Genomic DNA, 466 nt, shown 5'->3' on the forward strand with positions numbered 1-466 from the left:
GTTGCCAAAATTCCACGGAGCATCTTTCAATGTTTACATTACCCAGCGAGTTAAGATGGGCTCATTCCCGAATCACTTTCTCATTATCCAAAGGGCGAAAAAAAAAATACAATTATAATATTTCTTAAAAAATTTACCCATGGGAATTATCTGGAAGGTTAACGGAGACCCGTAAAATATCCACGAAACGAAAATTCATCCTGCAAATAAATAGAGACAGGGCTGGTCCACAAAGACCTGCAAAAAGAAATTTACTTAAATAATTTTTATATAAAGTTGTGGAAGTAATTTTACTTTATTTTATTTTATATATTAAAAATTTTATGCGTATGTTATTGTATTAAATTTATTTTTGAATTGTGTTTGATATAATATATTTTATTAAATTATATAGAATTTTATTATGATTATATTAATTTTTTTTAAAAAAATTAAAAATTAATAATATTTATAAATATATGCGAAT

Source organism: Arachis duranensis, chromosome 6, assembly GCF_000817695.3.
Source record: "Arachis duranensis cultivar V14167 chromosome 6, aradu.V14167.gnm2.J7QH, whole genome shotgun sequence".
In the NCBI taxonomy this organism is placed as follows: domain Eukaryota; kingdom Viridiplantae; phylum Streptophyta; class Magnoliopsida; order Fabales; family Fabaceae; genus Arachis; species Arachis duranensis.